The sequence below is a fragment of the Numida meleagris genome, chromosome 14 (assembly GCF_002078875.1).
Source record: "Numida meleagris isolate 19003 breed g44 Domestic line chromosome 14, NumMel1.0, whole genome shotgun sequence".
In the NCBI taxonomy this organism is placed as follows: Eukaryota; Metazoa; Chordata; class Aves; order Galliformes; family Numididae; genus Numida; species Numida meleagris.
In genome coordinates this window covers 3073442-3096325 of record NC_034422.1, presented here as the reverse complement: position 1 = coordinate 3096325, position 22884 = coordinate 3073442, and the positions used below count along the sequence as shown (strand labels likewise).

General features: G+C 35.7%; 1 long non-coding RNA gene across 2 annotated transcripts in view; it reads right to left on the bottom strand.

The window, feature by feature from the left end:
• The window catches only part of LOC110406436, a 297282-nt gene that overhangs the window by 253226 nt on the left and 21172 nt on the right, over positions 1-22884 (bottom strand). The gene's annotated exons all lie outside the window — the stretch shown is intronic.

Genomic DNA, 22884 nt, shown 5'->3' with positions numbered 1-22884 from the left:
CAAAAGCATGAGTGGCCTTTTTCTTTTACAGTAGTTGTATTTTCTATGATGTTGCAACGTGCACAATCTCAGAGGTGTCTTGCCTGATTCACAATATTCTCTTGTTAGCACGCAGTCAGATTAAAATGCAAAGGAAGTAGTCATGGTCCTCAAATATGTAACATTAGGAAGAATTTGAGATTTGTAAAGAATGGTTACAATTACCCTCTAATCTGTTTCCTTATTAACACATGAAGATGCATCAAAATAAAATGCAACCTTGAAAAAAACATCCTCTTGTGCAAATGCAGGAACTCAGCAAGGACTACATAACATACAAATTAAATTTATTCCACATTATACACATAAAGCTAGTTTTGTGGTCAACCTGACATTTAAATAAAGCAATTTATAAGAGTTTAATCTTCTGCTTTACAGCAAGAGTAATAAAATCTGTATTGGTTCCAATCACTATCTACATTAAAAAACATGCTGCAATCAACTGTAGATTTCAGAAGGATGTTATAATTAATGGCTTTCTGCTGGCTGCCTTTTTAGTTACTGTATTTACATGAAGTTGGATCTTTTTCCAGTCTTGTGTAAAAGCAAGTTTCCTAGATTTCTCCCACAGTGACAGAAGAAAACTGATGTCAGACTTTCCAGATTGTGTCAACTATTATACAGCCACACTCACCAGAGTGGAACTTCATTGATATAAAACAGCTTGATATTTCTGGAAAATCTCAGGGCCAGTCTCCAGTAGCATAAACAACAGTTACACAGGCTGCCAGGCAACTCAACAATTGCCACAATAGTTTAATTTTAGAATTCCAAAGCATCTTTTTTTTTTTCTTTTCCATCAAAGTCAAATGCAGAAACTCTGGAAGGACAATACACACACAAAAATGAAGAAAAAAGGGAAAAAGAAAAGAAACTACAAATCAGAATACCCTCCTACAAAACAGTGAACAGAATATCTTACATTGTTCTTACAGCTACCCTCTGTTTGATCCTACACCCTCCATCTTAAAAAAGAAGTTTTAAATTTTTGTGAGAAAGAATAGGCACACTGGGATGATCGAAAGCTCTCTTGCCCTGTAACTGCTTCTTCATCTGTATTTTATACAGATATTGGTTATCTTCATCTTTATGAATTCAAAGGACATAAGATCTACACAAAGCCCTGAGGTGTCTAAGGACTAACTGCTTGACTATGCACTAGAGACTTTTGAGCCTCCAGCTCTCAGTTCTACAGGAACTGTCAAGACCAGCAGTTCAGATTCATGAAAGTTTTGTGCAAGCATTTTATTTAAATTTGAATCAAGGTTGTTTGGATTATAAAAGCGTATTTTGGGGCTTAATTTAAAACTAGTCTCTATTTTCTAATATGGCCCCGGTACAGAATCCAAGTTGTTGAGCTTTCATGTCTAACGATAAATGAATGTACTTAGACTGACTAGAGAACTCAATCAATGAAAAAACAGAAAGCTTAGTTTTAGGTTTTGCTGGAACTATTCAGTATGACTAATATCTATAGCAGTTCTGATGGCAGGGATCCCATGTTTCAGAGGTGCAACCGGCTATATAAAAAAAAAAAAAAAAAAGAACAGGACCTCACAGACCGAAAACTAGGAAGATCTGACATTTATTTCTTGCCAACTTTTATTGTTGATATCCAATAATGTTTTAAAAACAATTATTTGTATGTACTAGACCAAGACCACGAGGTTACTGTTGTTAACAGTAACTGCAGAAGACAGTAACTTTGGACACTATGCGCAGCTGACCCATGCTGGAGTTATGAAGTATCAGCAGTAGAAGATTAATTGCCAGTAGGACAGCAATCCACTACCTAAAACAAATTTTACATGTAGAAAATCTATTTGTTCAAGAACAAAGGCCACATATCTGTTATCGATGCCCCAGAGTGGGATAATGTTGCCTGCTGATCAGCTACAAATTAGTGTGCGTTCATAATACACAAAGTTCTATTTATTGCATAGCTGGGGAGAAGATTTATTTCCAACTAGATTTTGAAAGGAATAATACGTGCAGAAAGGACTCCCAGCCTGAGTGTTCTGGGTCAAGTGCTTGGTATTTGCAGTACTTTAATATGCTCTTGCTTGCATTTCAGATTCCATGTGTCTGGACTTTCTCATACATTTTAATATACTCCGAAGTGATTCATACTGTGCAGTAAACAGGAGAATAGCAGCTCAAGTGGAGAAATTCATAAAATAATAATAATAATTCTTTTCTTGGATAAAAATATACAGCCCCACAAAAAAAGAACTCTGCAATGCCCGTCACTATCCATTGCGCAGAATACACAGGGAAAAATTTATTTGCTTCTTGCCTCTTTGCACTACATCCTGTGATATTTTATCTGAAAAATTAAAGTAACAAAGGATTAAGCTATTATTAAGCCACTTTTCCTAAGAAAATTAGGCTTTGATTACAGTGTTTTCTATCTGTTCCTCATTCACATTTTTATTAATTATTAGCTGAGTTCAGCTGAACCTGACATAAGAACAGACATCCCAAACACAGGACACTTTCTAGATATGAAAATCAGCAGCAGGATAAAAGCTGTTCTGTCCCCCATGACCTCCGGGGATGAAAACTCTCCATCACAAACATCTTGTATTAAGAAAGCATGCAGTATATATTTAAGAGTATCAAAGGTTGGAAAGAAGTTTAATGCAGATAATCTCCAGCAGCTTTCCTTCTGCTGCTTTGGTTTTCAAGCACCAGTCATTTGGAGATGCTCAGGGATTTTTAAAATTGAGGTTAATTCCAAGAAATGGAGTTACTAGGCAAGTAACACAGGCAATGAAATAAATTTTTGTATGGTTGTCAGATCTGTGTATAATATATTAGACAGCTATTTTCTCTGGGTCTGCTAGCCTAGAATGGTGATTTAATGAGAAATGCAAAGGAAAAAGGAAGCACAGAAATTTCTTCTCTTTAAAATTACAGTATACTGTTGAAATGACACAGAAATTTTAATAATTGGCTTTGTAATTTCATTCATTTGTGGACTGGCAATAAGGTCTAAACACAAAGACATGAGCAAACCTGCTACTCGTGTCACTGATGTACTGAAGAAAATTTCACATTAAATTCATATTTTGAAAAGAAATATATTACCTCCAGTGCCTATTTAGCAATTAACTTTGCATGAGGAATTCATACAAGCAAAAAAATACATTACTGGCACAGGGAGCCTGTTCCTGATATAAAACTGGTTGTGCTGCCAATCAAATCTGTTTTGCTGGGAAGGGCTCACTCTACTACAGCTCATCCCTAAGCTCATTAATAATAATAAAATCTTGATAAATTCCCATCATAGAGAAGGATTCTTTTTTGTTCTTAAAATTTCCAGTGTTCTTTGGTTTGCTGTACAATCCTGCAAAAAGAAATATATGCACATAATAGTCACTTGAGTAGCAGTGACACTACCTTGGAAAAATGACACCTCAATTATACTAACAAACATCTCCACTGAGTGAAAAATTTCATATAAAGGAATATGTAAATTACTTTTTATCCATCAGGTGACGAAGAAGAATGCACGAAATTAAGAGAGAGCACAGCAGTAACTAGCTATCCCCTATAGCTATCTGTTAGGAACAGCAGGAGGAATGTGGTTGTGAAGCCTTCACGTTGGTATACATGCTCCTCTGTTTAATGAGCAGCCCATTGCACATCTGATTCTCAATATATTTTTAAAAAGAACTTACATCTGTAATACTTAGTATATTTTCTGGAAGAAAAAAACAATAATAGTTGCAGCTAGCATCAAGGTAACTACAATAATGAGACATTCACATGCTTCAGGTTTTGGCGTCACAATGGTCATATGAATGTACAGTTGTATAACACGTGTTAAGACAACTGAATTACTAAGCATCTTCACACAGGATTTTGAAGAAAACCATGCTGAAATTGTTCGTACCCTAAGAATTTAACATTTACATCTAAAATAGCAAAATTATTCAAGACTAAATAAACCTGACCATCTAACCAAGCCATTTAACAAAACAATCCAGAACTAGAAGAAATGACTTTCTACTTGAGCATGGGCAGATTAGATCCCATAATATTCCTTCATGAATTAATTAGAATTTGACATAAATTCTAACTATGAACTTCATTTGCTTTCTTACGGACCTGAACGCTCAGTTTTCACTAGGATCTGCCCTCTCATACTAGCACTTTTTAAATAAAATTTAAGCACTTTTTAAATAAGAATTTGAAATTCCGGGACCTACCTAATTTAGCACCCAATCCAAAAAGACATGTTACTTTGTATCTTTAGAAATAAATATTGAATCACAGGAAGAAAACTAAACATGCTTGCCAACTGTGGGATTACTACAAATAATTAGAACATTTTAAAATGTTATTTTGTTGTTGAGTATGGGATTATGACAAAGTAAACTGCAGCTTGTGCTATGACTTCTGTATATTTCTAGTTTCTCTGGGACACTGGCAGTCTTATATTTGCTATACATGTTTACAGGCATGTTTAAGTTAAATGCTTTTAAAAATCTGGATGTGTTTTGTTAAAGGCAATTCATGGTATGCGAAGTGAGTTAGATATTTAAATCATGCCTCTCAGTTGCTGAGCCATCTTTCTATTTCAACTCTGGCATTTATTTTTAGCCTATAAACCTGGCACAATCCAGTTGAAATGTATGGAGCAAAACCAACTTACACTCCTGGACAACACAAACATTTATGCCTACATTTTCTTTATGTTTTCAAACAAAAGGCTGTATTTTTAAAGTGTAATTTTAAAGGAAGTGCAGAAGCTCAGTGAATAAACAAGTTTGTTCCTCACTTTCAAAAACGTAAAGTACAATTCTTTTATGTACACCACTGCCATCGTTTTTAATGACATCAAGTACTGAAAATATGTTAAAGAATGCTTGCTGCTGCAGCTATGCCTGTTAGTCCCTACGGCTACATAATTTTTCAGTAATATACTAGAGAAAGCACCTTTTGTGCAGGTGATGAGCTATTACTGAAACACTGACAGTATATGAACAGAAAATAAGGTGCGTTACATTGGAGGGATAAAGTAAATACGAAGTTTCCCTAGCTTCCATAGGCTCTGAATTGACAGTAAGAGGCACAAAGATAATAGAGACAAAGAAAAATAGTGTTTTCCCAAAGTAACTCTTCTACAGGTACTGACAGTTTTGATGTTTCTTCCATGCTCTAATGTTCTTTATTTACTGTTGCATTTCATTTTATGGATTTTTTTTCCACACTGAGTTCAAACAGAATAAACAAAAGTTTGAGTTGCAGCATGTAACATGGTCAGAAAAGGAGTTTATAGAATTAGATCAATTCTTGTTTCTTATCCACCTGGATTCATAAAATTCTCCTATTGACTCTCTGGTACTATAATCTTTGTGTTTGGTTGTTTGTACTTCACAATCCATTACAACCTAAAAGAAGAGCTTTTTATGCGAAAACTAGAAGTCGTGGGACTTTATTATGCTGTTCTTACTTCCACATGACTTTTTTCTGAATCATTTTATGGAAGTTTTCAATCCCTTATTTCTATTGTGTATACTCGTATCAAAGAAAACCCTTCAATTCAACACCAGAAATCTATGATTTCATATTCAGGGAGACCAAAGCAAATACATTTCTCCAGTTAATTCAATAACAAAAACAACTCTTTCCATAGAAAGGATGAAAAGCATTGGACAAACAGTAGATATGAAGTTAAATGGGAAGGAAGCGAAAGGGTAGAAGGAATACTAATCTGCCCCTTTCTAGAGAAGGGCTTCTTGCTGTAGTTCAGTCTAATTATTTTCCCTTGAGTGATACAGCAAAGGAATAGTTGATAGAAGTAATTCAGCAATGTGTTCTGGAGGAGTCTGAACATCAGCTTGCTATGGGGCAGGAGAAGATAATATAGCCAGAATGCTTAAACTCCTTTATGATGTTAAAACAGGACGTAAGAAAGTGTCTTTGAAGATTTCTTTATAGTTGTAACTCCTAGAATCTTAAATTTAGTAACCAACTTTATCCTTTGTTCTTTGCATAGGAACCTTAAATAACAGTGGCTTGAAATACAGTTTAAAAGGGGCAATATCTTACCTCTTTCACTACTTCAGGCTAAAAAGAAGCCGCTTGGATTACTTCTCAATACATAGGAAGAAAGAAACAATGGTGCCTGCAATCCAATAAAAGCAATTGTCTCTAATGAAAAGCTGTGACCCCTCTGTAATTCATCTAAATGAGATCTACACAATAAAAAGGCAAATTTCTTCCTTCTCAGCTTTGACATCCTGGCTGAGAGCATGATTGTTTTAAGTGAGATACTGAGATAATCTCAAAAGATATATGATGAGAGATACTGAGCACAAATTTGCAACTTGAATTAAAACCTCATTCTCTACATAAAACTTGATACACATTCCACAGGGGATTACCCCTATAAGCTTATATGTAATGTGTGGAAAAATAACCATGGAAAAATAAAAATTCATGGAAAAATACTACTGCAACAGTAGTATTCCATATATCCAGAAAGTGAAAATTGATATGACTCTACTACTATATTTTGAGGTATCCAGACTCTTTTGGTCCAAAAGTATTTAAGGAAATTTGAGTTTTCCAAAGAAAAACAGCTGAAAACAAATACAGCTATGAATCAAAAAATAAAGTTAAGAACTCCTTCTATTCTGGAAATTTTAAATAAAATTGTATTGGTACAATTTAATAAGGAATATCCTTCATGAACAAAGTGCATCAGAAGGGCAATATGCATTTACTCAAATGTAGCTATAGCGTTGCAAATATCCATGTAATAGCATTCCTAACAGTTTAACTGCTAACCTCAGCCCATTGTGAAATAACTAGTCAGAGACCATAATTATAACATAAAAGTACCCTGACAAAAGAATGGGGCAACATGCCATTTTCTTCATGCAAATTATTCTTGTGTTGTACTAGGCTAGAGTAAAAACTATTTTTGACACAAAAAAAATTGCCTGAGCCAATGTTTTGTTGTTTTCTTTTTCTTTTTAATTCACTTGTTGTGTAATAGCTATGGAAAGAATACTTTCATTTTCATTTAATTTTTTTTTAACCTTTATGTGAAAGTAATCAAGAACTGAGTAGAAAATTACACTCATATTTGATTTTAAACTATCCTATTGCAATTATTAGCTTTGTTGTCTTTTTTCCTAGAATATTTAATGCTAAATATTTTTCAATCTCTAGATTGAAAATTTCTAGAGAAATGCATTACTCCTTTTTAATATAGTACAAATAACTTCTCTCAAATTATCCAGGTTTTAAACACCCCAACCTTTGTCAAAGTCAGAGAACTCATTAACTAATGGTGAATAAGCATCTTTTTCTAACCTGACTCACCAGCTCATGAGGCACTTCCAGACAAGCAGAATCCCACTGTTTTCTGACAGTTGTGGCCCCTCTTTACTCCTTTACATTCATTTTTTATTTTGATCGCTAGAGCAGTATTACATGTTACACTTTCTGTTTGGACCAGTAACAAAATTCATTGCCTTTATCTTCAGCAGATTAGTAACTTTATATTAAGCTCACACAACCATAGCAATTAACATTTAAGGAAAGATTGTATTCTTCTATACTGGTACAGCTACTTAGGCTGCCACTAAATTACATGAAAAACTTTCCGTATCTGGCTCAAGAAATGTTATATGTGTCAATATTCAGAATGAAGGGAAACAAAAAAAAGGGAATGAAGAGACATAAGTTTATGAGTTCTTACTGAACACAAAGGCCAGATTTTGATTTATATCCTATTTTCATTGGTAGGCAGTGGATACTTGCGTACTCAAGAAAAGAACTGAGATATCTCAAAAACAAATGGAAATAAATGGCATCCATCCCAAGCTTAGAACTGTACCTATTATTTCCACAGCTAGTTTCAATAAGTGGCAACCCACATCTCCTGGGCACTGATTCACAAATCATGTAATGCATTAGTCTAGTGCTAGCTTTTAAAGATATGGCTGTTATATCCAAGAATCAGCACAATGCTAGATACAATATGAACAATATAAATGGATTTAATAAAACATTGCTTACAAATATATTAGCTTCATCAATATTTGCACAGCAATGAAATTACAGGAAGTGAAAAGAAAATTGAACTTGCTGCAAGTTTAATACTGAAGAATCGAGAGAAAAGAGTAGGCCAAGTTATATTTACACAATACTGATGGATGTCTTTGAGGAAGGGGGAAAGAGAAGAAATTCCTTCAGAAGGAAACAACCAGCTCTCTTCATTGCCATCCGTACCAACTTGCTCACTTAGCAGCCAACCTGTGCCCCTCACTCACAGCTAGCTCCCAAAATCACCAACAAAACACAGGGTGTAAAACCAGATCATTTCTCTCCACAGAATCTCCATAGTTATTTGGAAGTATTGAAAGATATTGTGGATCATAGCAAGAAACAACAGGGATTTCTTGAAACTCAGTAGGGAAATACTGTAGATACCATATTCTAAAAATTAATACAATTTCAATCCCTGGCAACATCCAGTATACTCTTAATACAATGTATTCGACATCCTCATGCTCTCTTGCACTTGATTTGAAGTGCTACTTGTCCTCTGTGTGATTTTCCCTTGTATACACTCTACAGTAAAGCAAGTCAGTTACCTTTCTGGTTAGTTAGGTTTCTGTTGTTGTTGTTTGGTTTGGGTCTTTTTTTTTTTTTTTTTGGTTCCCCTACACACACACAAACACACACATCCCACTGAACCGTGGAAAGAATATAAAAAATAACATGCAGAAATACAGTTTGGTCTACTGAATCATGGCAAAGTGAAATTGCTAAATAGCTAGAAATAGCATCCACACAGTAATATTGCTTACAATGATGAAGGTGGTAAATAAATAAGCAGTGCAATTTGCTGCTATCCTCTACGTGCAATATATGAAGCCATAACTGTTTTGCTAAACTAACTGTATCCTCCTAGAAAGATTTCCAATATCAATTATAGCGTTGATTGCATTGCTACTAAATAGATTTCCTTGTCATGTTTCCCTGATTATATGTAAATATTACCTAAATTAGACATGTTTCAAGCTCCACCTAAAGTGTAGTACAATTGTATAGAGTGTTAAAATTATGCAACGTAGAGCATGACTACGAGGACTACCAGAGTAAAATTTAAACCTTTCAGTTTGAAATGAAAATAAAAGAATTCATTGCAAATAATGTCATTAAACAATACACTATTAAGATACTTTGGTTTTAATGCTATGGAAAGTATGCCAGGCTATTAAAAAAATTTCCAAATTTTAACTCATCAGTTTCAGACATTGTTTCAACGGCAAATTCAGAATTTAAATGGCTGATGTAGAACAAGATGTCTTTCTACTAGTATGATAAATAAAGCCATTCAGATGAAGAGAGCTTCCTAAGTAAAACAATGACCCGTGGAGGAATGTATTAACACTATCACCTTGACATTTTTCATTGCTCACTTCAAAATTCCTTTCTGTTGTTATTTTTTAAAATGCAAAGACCTTACTTTTTGAGCTTAATACATTTTGTTGTGTTAGAATTCTGCTACAGTCATCTTCTCTCTGAGAAATGAAAGTTTCCAGAGAAATGCCAGGATAGCATAGAGCACTGAATCAACCCCTAGCAACTCAAAAAAGATGGATTAACTTCAAACACAGGAGAAATCAAGAAGACTTCGTTTAATGTAAGATTCCTTTATTTTTAATTCCGTGGAAAAAGTGCTTTATATGTAGATGTACATTTCATCAAAAATTATTGGTAGGTCACATTTTATTTTATTTTCTGTTGATGTTATTCAGGATTGTCTGCTATTACTATGAATAATTTTCAGAATGTTATTTGTTTTCTCAAAATAAGAGTTAGGAAAACCTACATTCATTTTTCCCCCACACAACTTACTCATTAAGAGTTTAGAAGGTAAGAATGCATTAAGAAGTTTACTTAAACTTTTATAACTTCTTAAAAAATTTACACCTTATGCACTGGAAAACGTAAAGCAGAGTTTTAACACAGCACAGACTTGAAGTCAGACATATTAATGTGCTGAGTAAGCAGAAGACAAGTCAGGCTTGGGGGAAGAGTTAGGGTTTGTTTTTTAAGTTTTCATTTTATTTTATTTTTCAATGGGACATGAAGACAGATACGAGCCTGCATACGTGTACTTTGAAATATTGCTGGATCATTTTTGTTTAATACGAAACTAACAGAAGACTGAAAACAATCCTGTATCGCTTCTTCTTCAGCTTTTCAGCCTCCTGACAGAACTACCAAAGACAATTGGCTCTGAAGTTTTAGATCAAGAAATGGCAGCGCCAGCAGAAGTACAAAAAATCTGTTTAGTCTGAGCACTCAGTTTGTACAGGACACAAAAGGCAAACAATGGCATGACCGCTTGAATTAACGGAACGGAATTAACAAAAAAAGCCAAACCACCAAAACAAAAACAAAACGAACAAGAACAAACAAAAGCCCAGAACATCTCTCTAGTCCTGTAACCCCTTGAAGAGGACAGGTATGTCAGATGACAGGTGCTCCAACAGAAGACATCTCCAGACCCGTCATAAGAGGGGTGCAATCACTCTGACTGTGGGAATGCTGTGAGCACTAACCTGACGGTTTTTGATTTCTCACTCTTACACTCTGCTGCTGTATACTTATCTCACACATTCTAACTCAGGTTCCACATGATCATTGCACCACACTTCACACCTACGTATAACTCCTGCAGGTAATTAGGCTTTTCCATAACACACCTTGCTTTTTACCTAACAGACCTGAACCACAACACTGAAAGTTTATTTCTACAAGTGTTACCTGACACCTCTAAGGCAGACATCAAAAATCACATCTCATCAACCGCACTGAATTAGCATTTACAGCAATAAAATGCCTTTTCAAAATGTTTGCTAAATCCTAAATAGCTTTTTTCTTCAACAAACATCTTTATACTAAAAACCTACGTACCCTACCAAGGGGTGCCAGGTGCAGCTAAATACTGTGCAGCTTGGGCATAATTAAGCCCCCTGTTGCTACCATACTGCTCCTTGCCTTCAGCAGCTGCTTATTTTCTGTCTGTAATAGAATCACAGATGCTGATGGCTGCAGGAGCAAAGAGCTCTTCAACTGCACATCTTATAACTGTAGACCTTATCACTGACTTTCTATTTCAAAAATGCAAAAATGCAAAATCCCTTCTGAGAGAAAGCTGAGGCAGAACAGCACTCCATGAAAATGAGGATGAGCAGAAAATGCTAGTACAGACTGATAATCCAAGACATCAGTCAATACTCAAGCATTAGCATGATTGAAAGTTTTCAGTTCTATAAGAATATGAAACACACACACACAAAAATTCTAATCCAGACAACAAATCGTAAGTATTTCAGTTCACTCCGTGGTTAAAAAAAAACAACAACAACAAAAAAAACCTATTTTCTATTTAAAGATCAGTATGGGAACCTTTATGGAATGACAAAATATTACAAAGCTGTATAAAATTGATCTTTATTTCTCATTTGAAATTTCAGTTTATTTTTGAGAGTTCGCATTCAGACTTTTTAAGATAACTAACATTGGAACGTCCTTGTCTCTCTAGAGAAACAATCTAGATCCCATAGACCAGGAATATCACTAAAGATGAAAGCATCTTCTTTTGGAATTTCCAGTATTCTGCTTACTATCTCATTCTCTGACCTCACAAAATTTCCACAAAGATAACTTACCAAAAAATTTCAAAGGTTTGTAAAATTTATGAGTGTGGTATATAACATAGTTAGGAGTAGCACAACAAAATATCTTGGATGTGCATACTATCCTAGCAAACCTTTTAAAACAACTTTATGCTTGAATTAAACTCCTGACCACTGCTGGGATAAAGGACTGCAAGCCTCGGCGTGAGTGTGCAAGCAGCATCAACAATAACAACAAAGTTCCTGAAAGAGCATGACACGGTGTCAAGGTTTTATGATTTTTGGTTATCGGTATTCCACACCATAACATCATGTAATGTATGTATCTGGACATATGAGAGTATGAGAAGGACTACTACATTCCCCAGGGGACTTTGCTCCCCTGTTACCGTTTTCCGGTCAGAGGGAAAGATAAAAGCTCGCAGATCACGAGAGCTGTTTTTCTCTTTCCGCCTGTCTCTCGTCCCGGCAGCATCTCGCTCCCCAGCCATCTCACTGTCAGTACTAGAGTAAGGCCTACCTTAACTTTGGACACTCTCTCTCACTGTATTGGATTTATCAGCTTAAATTGTAATTACAATGTGTTATTTTGCATTCCGATATCTTATTTAGTAAATTAGTTTGTTTCTCCTCAGATTGTTGCCTCTGTTTTGTTCTCAGGCCCATCTCCCTACCCTTTTTTCCCTTTTCCCTTCCCAGGGCATGGGTCCGCCCCATTTGTCACGGAACCAGGCCGAACCTGCCCGTACACCGCTGACACACAGCTACAATGCCATCAGGTAGGAATAAAGTACAGGCAATTTTGAACATGTCAGTGAGTATATCTGCATAAGCTAATAATGTACTAGTGGCAGGTAACTGGATCATTGTCACTTCGTTCTGGAAAATTACACTCTTTTGAATGTAAGCAGAAGGAGGGACACAAAATATTTTTTCTACCTTCACTATCTGACAGTTTCATTCACCATGTTCATGAGTTACTTCTTAGAAACAAAAGATCTTAATACTAATAGTCAAGGGCAGGATACATACTTTTCTCAACTTAATTAGTTGTGAGTACAAGAAGAAGCCCTGACTAGCCAAAAATAAATGAATAAGAGATTAATTACTTCAAGTACAGAAAGACAAGTTTCATTACCAGTTGAAAATGTACTTTAACATTCTACACTCATGCTCCTGAATGGATCTATCACTAATTGATCAAGTACTGACAGAGAGGGTAAAGGACTGTAAAATAAGGGCTTGCAAATTTTGACTGTGATCCAAGATAAAGTTATCAGTCTTATTTACCTTAAAGATAATGATGCAGTTAAGGAACTTAGATGAAGAAGTAATTATACTGTAGAACTCTGGTAACATTAATGATCTAAGATCTATGCAGCAAGAAAGGCAGGCTATTTAGATAGCAATGATAATGACACAGAAAGATGAAATACTCTGACACAGACAAAATGCTAAGAAACAAGACAACAAATATATCTGTCATATCCACAGCAGCAAGCCACATCTTTCCCCAACCCAAACACACAAGTTCTTACATTGCCCAACCATTACTTGACCGCCGGTCCCTTGTTATAAAGAAAAGGCTCATCCTCACAAAATGACTTTACATTAGCCCTCATTAATATCAAACCTCTGCATAAATCACATTTTTTTTCCTGGAAAACTGGATCACTCAGTGTTCATATGAAAATGTTATGTTTTAGTTGTAAAGTTAAGCTTAACTGTGATCCTCACCTTAACCTCAACATGAAAGAGGGGACTCAGCTTTATAATAAAAGGCAATTAATGGCACCAGTCCCTAATAACTCCAGTTTTTCTTACTACCCCATGCTCTGTAGCTTCTTACTACTGGTCACAGTGTTTAAATTAGCTGAAATGTTTAATGCTGTTACCCTAACTTCGGCTTTAGCTTGAAGAAGGAAACCCATTCATAAGTGAAACCACACCTTACAGCCTTGATTTAGTATCGGCCTTCTCCTTCTCTCACTTGGATCTGTAGCTTTTGTACATTCTGGGAAACCAAGGCTGGGTGATTCGGGGAACATTCTTATACCATTTCCCTCTATTCTCACCACATAGATAAGCCAGTGGAAGCATAGAGGCCTCTTGGCCATCCAAGGCTCACCAGGATGAAGTTGAGGGCTTGACCACCAACTTTATGTCCCTCTTCATTCTCTGCTATCTGCAATATTTCTGTTACTGGCTTTTCTATTCATCTGTACTATATAAATAGATTTTTCATAATTCAGTTTTCATTAGCCTTAATAACTTTTTGTTGGCATCTGTGAGACAGGTAATATTTGTCACAATCTGAGATTCTTTCTTTCTTTGGACTTTCAAAACACAAGCATCACGTTAGTGGCACTCAAAGGTTCAAAACCTTCCTGTAGTATTAACATTAGGTCAGCAAGACAAAAGCTAATCATGTTAAAGTTAATATGCTTCTCATTGCTGTAAAAAGTAAAAGAAAAAAGTGAAATAACAAAACAGACAAGGAGTGATAGCGTAGTACATTTCTGTGTATAAACAAGCAGATGGCTTCTGAACAGGAATATACTATGAACTGAAAAAATATTAGGACTTTCATTAGGCAAGGAAATTAGAGAGATTTCAAAAATGGAAAATGGCATGTCATTGTTCTAAACAGAATTGTCTTCTGGAGTGAAAAAATGGAATTTTTTAAATGCATGGAGGATGTTGGATGTAGTAGGATTTACATTATTACACACTGAATAATATAGCTGTCATATCTGGATTGTTGGTTTGTTTTTTTTTGTAGTTTGTACATCTGTTTTCTGGTAGACATCTGGACTCACATCTTGAAGCGGACAGCAAACTGGCAAAAGAGATGTGCTATTATTTCTTGATTGCAGACATTCTCACAAAAATGACACCAGGCTGGAAGAAGCACATGTTCTTACAGGCTAAAATGTTACTCAGGGCCACAGCCTTCTTCAGTTATGATTTACCACTGCTTTCTTACAGCACTCAGCTAAGAAGGTGGGCAATAAATGAAAGCAAAGGAGAAGTCTAACGGACCAAGGAAACTTTTCTGCACAGTTCCCTTCAGTCTTTTTCATCCATCAGTTTATCTCTACTGAACTCTATGGCAGAGTAAAGAATCAAAGAAATGCACTTGTCAGAAATATCTCCTAGAATACAAATATCACATGCCCAAAGCACCAAAAGAATATCTTATGTATGTTATGGTCCTGCATGTACTAATCTAACACATTACCTAGTTTGCAACTGCTGCCCAAGCACTGCAGCTCTACCTTCACTCAAAGCATGCAGCTTGAATCACAGTATTAACCTACACAAAGAAACATAAATAGGACAGTCTCTTAGACACAGAGCTACTACTTCTGAGCCTACGAGGCAGAGTCTGACAGAAGTGGTAAGTAGCAGCCAAAATAAGTTCAAGGAAGGGAACTTCAGCACAGGGGAGATCTCTCAGAAACAGTTTTCCTACAAGCCCTCATCAGGTAAAAATTAGCAAGCCATAATAAAGGAAGCAAGGGCTCAAACATCAGATATGAAAAACCATATATGTTAAAAAAAAAAACTAACAGATTTTGCTATTCAGAATTTAGTCAAAATGACGAAAACAAAGCAAAACAAAAACAAGAAAACAAATGCATAAAAAGGATTTCCATTTGCACTTAATTGAAGCCACTGACATACATTAGTTCAGACCATCTGAGAATCTAGCCTGTAACATTACTATTTTACATCACCTCTATGTTTTAAAACCACTACTGATTTTAATTAATTTGTCCCCTCTAGGCTAACTGGCTCAAAGCTCTTTAAATAAAGAGTAGGAATAGGAACTCACAGAGGAAGCAGAACTTTTGCTCCAAGCTCAAACAGCTTTAACAATTCTAACTGAAGGGGAGTTCGAGGGCACTGAGTATTCTCAATATTGTTGGGTATTTGCTTTTATTATCAGGATTCAGTACTAGATTATGTTTCATATGGGTAGTCTGATGCTTTGTCTCAAGCTTGCCTTGGATTGACTAAATTTTCAGCAAACATGACAAGGGAAAAAACCTCAAAGCAACAATGCTAATCTGATACAAAGCTCTCTTTACAGAGCACTTTTTGAAATTACATAAACAGAGAGAGGACCATGTAACTGTCATCTGCAGAAAAATATTCATTCTTTACGGCATATTACACAGTCCATATTGCAACAACAGTTTTCACTGGAGCACTTACCTAGGCTCTCAGACATGTAACCTCTTACTCCTCTCCCATCCAGGCACAAAAAAAATCTCTTAACTGAATACAGAGGGCATTTACTGTTGGCTTAATTTGGGTGGTCTGGAGATGTAAATGAAAACCAGAATGCTGCTTTCATTCCAGGGAATAGCTTAGAAGGGTTTTCTCGGTGCAAGTACTTATCATGTGCCTTCCTATAATTCATCACATGTTCAAAAGCCAAACAAATTATCCTGTAATCCAGTGGGAAAGTATCAAAGCTGATTCTTTCTGCCTTATTGCATTTGCTTCCAGAAGTCAGAGGATCTATTTGTGCAGCATGTACAGAGCAAATGATCACACAATAACTCCAATATAGCTTTGAAGCAGAAATAATTACAGCAGAGGTAAGTTAACTAGGATGCTGCTTTCTTTTTCAAGGAAGATCATTTCAGGCAGTGAGCAGCAGAGAGCCCTGCTTCCTATGTGGATTGCCAGAGCAACAGGAGAGTGAACTGGAGCAGTGCTGAAAAAACTCATATTCGTATTTCTTCTGTTCAAGTTCTAAATGAAACAGACCATGTAGAAAAAGCTCCCTAATTCACATAGGTTGCTAACCCTTCTCAGTGGCATAAAAATTCAGGGTTCTTTTATTGAAATGAACTTTGGAAGTATTACTAATTAGTTGAGTAACAAGCGGACAAAAACTGCTTAAAAAGCATTCTTGTTCCCAAAATGAATTCAGAACAATTGCAACACTTGGATATATGCAATTACATTTTCTAAGTTTTTAAGTACTATGTATACATTGTATCATTTCATAGGCAGACAGTAGAGAGCCACATTTTTAAATTCATGTCATTTTCTAACTCCTTTGTCTGAAAGTTTTGCCAGAGAAATGGAAAATAGCAAGAATAGTGGTAGTGCTGTTTTGGTTCTGCCTTCTGGCTGGGAGGCTGTTACGATAAATCTTATCCAAACAAGATGAACCAACTCTAAGCAGCTTAGATCTCTAGCTGTCTGGCTGTTAAATTTCTTCCTATTCATAGATTAGGACTTGTACAAATTCAGAAGCAGAAAGGGTTTAAAATGTCAAGGCAGGCTTGCCAAATCTATACGTATTCTCTTATGTTTCATTTAGTGATAAAACAAGCTTTCTCTGCTTCTTTTCAGTTTCATAATGAATTTCCTTTTCAATCCAGTCAGTCTTCAGCTGTGTTAGAAAACAAGAAAACCATCCCTCGGGCCACTGCAAGCATTGTAAAGGTGTGAGATGATTTTTAATTGCAAGTAGCTTTTATTTGGAGTGTTTTCTCCCGTTTGGAAAAAGTACTGCAGAAAGAGAGGCCTGTGGATCTTATCAATTATAGAACATTCTTATTTACAGGTAGTGCAGATTGCACAGCCAGGCTTTTCTAGAGCTACTAAGGAAAAGTGGAAATCTAACATTTTTAAACTGGAGATTCACATCAGTGAACAAAGGAACAATATAAGTATTCACTACTAAAGAAATACAGACGTAAGCATTCAGCCCTCTCACCTTTTAATTTGCTGAAAAGGTAATTAGCCAAGACAATTATGAGACCAAGACAATTTATTTTATGGATAATTGTATGTACTTTGAGTATGAGTAGATTTAGAATGGTTCACAAAATTATTAAAGCCGTTCATCTCAGAAGCTTGTTTCCTGACTGTTTGAGATTTCTTTTCCCACACAGTAGTCTTAGCTTTGCCAGACAATATCAAGTGGAAATTTGTACTCCTACTTTCACCACTATGGCAGAGTAGTTACAAAAGCCAGAGGAAATTATCTAAAACTACACATCACATTATACTGCATGAGATGGTTTTGTTCACGGTAACACAGTTCAGTCCATAGTGCTCTAACTGTCATCTGCTGCAGTGGCAGTATCACTTAAAAGGAAAAAACAGTGCTTTTTGTTTAAACTTTACCTGGTTAATAATGAATATAGATAAAATAAGATTAAAATGCTTAGTAAAATTTCTACATTGCATGAAGTACTTTATTATATTGTTAGGATGTAATACCACAGCTTAATATTGCATATTTGATCTCATAGGGTGAAGTGCAACAAGAAGAAAGCTTCAATATTTACATGCAGGATTTGTACCAGTAGGTTTCCTTGTTTTCCTTGTTCATTTAAGAAATATTTTAAACATGTTGTCAAGCCGTATCATTTCAACAGATAAATAGGTATCTAAATGAAATCAGTGAGTTTAGAACATCGTTTAAAGACCAATGAGTTACGCTCTCCAAACTATTATCATTCCGCCAGGGAATGTGCCCTCATAGTATTAAGCCATTCAGAAGAACAGAAGTGAGGACAGCCCCACTGAACCTCCACCTGAAATGGTGACCATAAAACACATAAAACTAGCATAACATGTCCACTCAAACTTATACGCAAGCCCTTCTCCCTCTGACATACCCACCACCTTACTTGTCTGCCGATCTTTTGCTAGGATTGATGTTGGAGCAGTGTTAAATTGTCTTCAACACTGGAATTCAACAGCGAGTACAATAAATATTTAATTAGAAACACAGCCTTGACATTAGAGAATGTAGGACTAAAATGTTGCTGCTTGTTCTAAACAAACAAAAAAAGCCTACATAGTGAATGTCAAAATACCAATGACACTAAGGGGAAAAATGAGCCACTTAAAAACTATGCATTGAAAAAATGCATAATAATAAATGAATGGCTCAAAGGGCTAAACCAGGTAGACTTGGTACAACATGCTTAATTAAACAGAAAGACCACAGCAATTTTACAAGAAGCCATAAGTAAAAAAAAAAAAACACAAATGGAGAAAAAGCAAAGAAAATTGAAATGACAAAACTGCCAAGGTAGGTTGGTTACTGATGTATTTGGGAGGTAGCTTGGAGTGTGGTGCTATGATAATAATAATAATCTGTATATATCTGTAATAATACTGTACTGCATTTATGCAGTGCCCTTCAGTGACAGACCAAGGTGCTTTTCCAGGTGAAACACATAGCAGCAGCAAAACACTGCTGGCACATCAATGCCCCTTTAACATTGGTGTAAAATTGCCTCCAGTAGAACCGATTTAAGTTTCATGCTATTTCAAAAAATTTGGAAAGTCATTATCATGGGAAATAAAAGAACCTACTCTTGACAATTCCAAATTAGAATTAAAAAACATTCTAGAGAAAAAAAAAAAGGCTTATAGGTGTCAGTAGCAGTAAGTGCCAAGATCAATGTTGATCAAAGAAAGACCAAATAGATGTTTATGCAGTTATGCATGTAACACTGTAATGAACCAATTTAATATAACAGCTTTCATGCTCCAGGTATTTCCTAAAGAATAGATGCAATAGCTTTAATCCATACAAAACACAAACACAAGGGCTCAGAGTCAGGCAACAGTGAAGCAGAAAGTATAAAAGAAGTTGAAGCTCTACTACATTACAACCCACTCTTATTAGCATTTAACTGTTATAAAACAATGCCTTGAGCAGGAGTTCAGGGCCCACGTTCATTTCAAGTGGTTTACCAATACCATCCACAGTTTTAGACTCTAGAGTTCTTGATTTCACTCTCAAAAAGGATTGCAATATAAAAAATAGATAATGCTTGGCTTCAGCAGCATACTTACAATTATTTTTTTCTGCTAAGCCTGAAGGCACAAACGATACCAACAAAGCTTTTCATTTGCTAAACCTCGAACAACCTCCAATGACACATTACAAATTTCAATTACATAAAGTCAAAATTGTTTTCAACAATACCGCCCATCTATTAATAAAGCAATTCTGGTAGAATTTTGTAATAGGTAGATATGAGTCTCCAGGATGTATCAAAGCCCTCAGAAATATAAAACATCTACTAGATGGAAAGAAGTCCAAATGATTCTTTAAGGGGACAATTACTTACCATCTGTGATTTAATTAAGACCATGAGCTATGTGCCATGAACAAGGGCGGTCAGAGTACACAGTGGGCTGACTGAGGAGGAAATGAAGAGGACTTATGGAGTGCTTCAGGGCTTTGGAACTCAAGGCAGGATGGATGAATCTTTCATTTATTCTATTTAATATGCATCTATTTTAACTGATCACTTTTGATTAGTGCTGCAGTTTTCACTTTGTACTTTGACTAAAGAACTCTGGTAAATGCAAATGGGGGTGAAAAAGTGAATAACAAAGGTCACAAGAATAAAAAATGAATTTCAGTAAACCAGGTACAAAGAAAAAGATATTAACTGACATCCTTTAACTTTTGATAATACTATTGGTCCAAACAGTAAGCAAAAAGGAAATTTAGGAAATCTCTTAAGCAGTTTTCCTCTTTTCCTTTTATTTTTATTTTTCAAAGCAGCTTATTTTAAATGACACCGATAGCTCAAGAGTCTGATACTTAGACTATGTGCTGTACATTATTCATACTATCTAATAGGTCACACACAGCATCATACAGCATTGTTTCTGCCCTTGCACTGGATGACTGAGATATTTGGAGGGGGAGGATAACAAATGGCTAAGAGATTTTTTTGTAGGAAAAAAACTGCTAAGATTATAGAAGCCTTGGGGATTTAAATCACTTGGATGAATAATACAAATAACAAGATATCAAATAATGGGACTTTATGAATCACAGCAGAATAAACTTAGTGGTTTACTTTTCACAAGTTATGCACTATTACTTCTTTTTTTCTTCCTGTTGCTCTTAAGAGCAGTAAAGATAAAATTAAACCTTTGGCATAGCAACTAACAAACAACTACTTCAGACCCTTCAGATACACAAATTTCACTAATTTTAGCACAACATCTTACACACAGCCTAAAATTGCATAACATTAAAATAATCTCCCTTACTTGAACTAAACCTAATTGCAAAAAAAATGTTACAAATTTTTGTTCTATCTCAAGTTTCTGAGCATCAAAATGCAGACAATCCAAGGGAAGTTGACCATAAAGATTCTAACAGTAAACAAATTAAGAAGTCTTTGATTAATATCTCCTTTTAAAGCCATCTCTAAGCAAATCCACTCCCTAGTACTACATTCAGAGATTCTCCACTACCTCACTTATGACTAGCTCATTTCTGGGGAAATTAGATTCATTTATATAACAGAAGTAGCTGCTGATACTTGAGCATTGCCAAGATGACAGAGATACTCCCTTATTGCTAGTGAAATAGAATTCCTTTTTATCAGATGCTTCAAGTTTGTCCCATTTCCTTTGAATCTGAAAAGCATTGTGGTTGTAATTCTGCCTGTCCTTCACTTGTATTACTGCAGGAATATTATCATCCCACAATTACACACAGGGCTAAGCTATTGTATTTTCTCTATAAGCAATCATGTAGCTACTGCTTCCCCTCTATTTGGCATGTAAAAATGCACATGGAATTTGAAAATTTAAAGCAGTCTAATATACAGGTATACATGTACACAAATCCAAACATCCCGTGCTCTGGTTTGGATTCATTCCACTCACCTAAGGAAACAAAAGGAGACAGTCACTTCCAGCAACCTCCACAGTGAATGGAGGGAGGGAGGTCCAGAGGGCAATTAAAGAGCAGACGTGGTCTGTGTTTCCCAGGACAAATGTCACACTTGGTACCGTAAACAGTATACTTTTAAATCATATTTACTCTCTCTTCACATCAAAATTTCTGACACACACTTCATCAAGTACAATACAAAAGACTGATATAATATGAAGTTGAATTTCTGCTTATTCATGCGGATTTCAAGTGAACATGTACATCCAGCCTCTGAGCATGACCTTACAAGTGTGGCCTGACTGTACACATGGTCTACAACATTCTTTAGGACATGAAAATTTTCCTGAGATTTAATGCATAACAGCATTTTCTTTGCCCAGGGTACACCCCACATCTCAGCCACAAAAAGGGACTTAGGTGGGATTCACTCCCCTCATATACTGAGAGTATTTCTCATACCTAGGAAGTTCTCCCAGGAATTCAGAATAGACCTGCTTCCTGATGTAGAGACCAGCTCCCTGAATTTTACTTTAACACATTAATACCCCTTTCATGTGTTTTACTTGTTTTTAAGTTGCATCCACCTGAAAGTTGATCGAGACTGTTCAGTTTGATTTTGCCGAAGGCACTAGGTGGCACTGTGCTCTGTCTTTTGCTCACCCCCACTTCGCTAAAATCTGCCCAGGTGTCACCAATTTACATTATCTTCCCAAACACTGCTTGCATGTTAATGAAAAAGATTCTTAGCACCCATCATTATGCCTTGCCACCCATCTCTAAGTTTCTATCCATCAAAATGGCCAGTGCTGTTGAACTCAACAACATTTTTAAAATTATGTTTGCCTGCCTAAAAATACAGCTTTCCTCTATTTGGCATTTTGAATGGACAAGTGAAAAATTGTAACGCTGACTCCTCACTATCACAACAAAGGAAGCACAAATACCCAAGCCCTACAGAAAGATTGGTCGGCACTCTTTTCTTCTAAGACTGCACCAGGAATATTATTACAACTCAGGATAGAATGTTAGGGCTGTAAATCTAGTTTCAGTTACTTGCTTCCATCCACGTCATTCAGATTCTGCCTAAAAGTGTATACAGTCCTTAATGTCATTTCCTGTTATTCTAATGTCCAGACGAAAAAGGTGATGAGCACATAATGTGTATTTATACAAATATGGAGTATGAAGTAGGTTTTGCTCAGAAGAGCTTTTAAACCATGAAACAGTTTGCTCAACTACAAAGCAATCAGATTAGAAGGAAAAGTGGATCTCTCATTTTCCATCCTATTACCCTATCTTCTACAACACACACAAATTTGGCATAACAACTTCTTTTGTAACCATATTCTATCAATCTTTTTGAGATGTGTCTGAATTAAACATTTCTTTGTTTGCAGGCTTGTGTATTATTTTTCGCAGAAAGTTAAAAGCCTTTGGAAACTATAATGATCTGTAAATATTTAAACAGTA